The sequence below is a fragment of the Myotis brandtii genome, unplaced genomic scaffold (genome assembly GCF_000412655.1).
Source record: "Myotis brandtii unplaced genomic scaffold, ASM41265v1 scaffold385, whole genome shotgun sequence".
NCBI lineage: Eukaryota > Metazoa > Chordata > Mammalia > Chiroptera > Vespertilionidae > Myotis > Myotis brandtii.
In genome coordinates this window covers 93,257-93,552 of record NW_005364785.1, presented here as the reverse complement: position 1 = coordinate 93,552, position 296 = coordinate 93,257, and the positions used below count along the sequence as shown (strand labels likewise).

General features: G+C 61.8%; 1 protein-coding gene across 4 annotated transcripts in view; it reads right to left on the bottom strand.

Annotated features, from left to right (window-relative positions):
* The window catches only part of PRR5L (proline rich 5 like), a 77,070-nt gene that overhangs the window by 67,174 nt on the left and 9,600 nt on the right, over positions 1-296 (bottom strand). The window contains exon 1 of one of the 4 annotated variants that reach the window (XM_005872639.2): positions 168-234. The exons of the other annotated variants lie outside the window; for them this stretch is intronic. The gene's annotated coding sequence lies outside the window, so the exon portion shown is untranslated. Of the gene's footprint in view, positions 1-167; positions 235-296 lie in introns of those variants that run through there. 4 annotated transcript variants of the gene reach the window in all.

The window sequence follows — 296 nt, the reverse complement described above, 5'->3', positions numbered from 1 at the left end:
CCCTCCTCCTCTCCACCCCCCTCCTCCTCCCACTTTTCCTGTTCAGTGTTCATCCCTTCAGTTTTTCTCCGAGGGTCCCCACCTCCCTCCATCCCACTCCTCCCCAGCAGCCACTCTCGCGCTGCCGGGGAGGAGGGCAGAAGGGGGAAGGGGGCGCCTGCACTTACATCCAGTTCAACAATTTCAGGAAATCCAACTCTTGAACTTGAAAAGCCTGGGAGGATGCCACAGGTCTGGGAGCCCGGTGCGGCGCTTCCCTCACACAAGACCACACACCCCCTCCCCCCCCCCTCCAC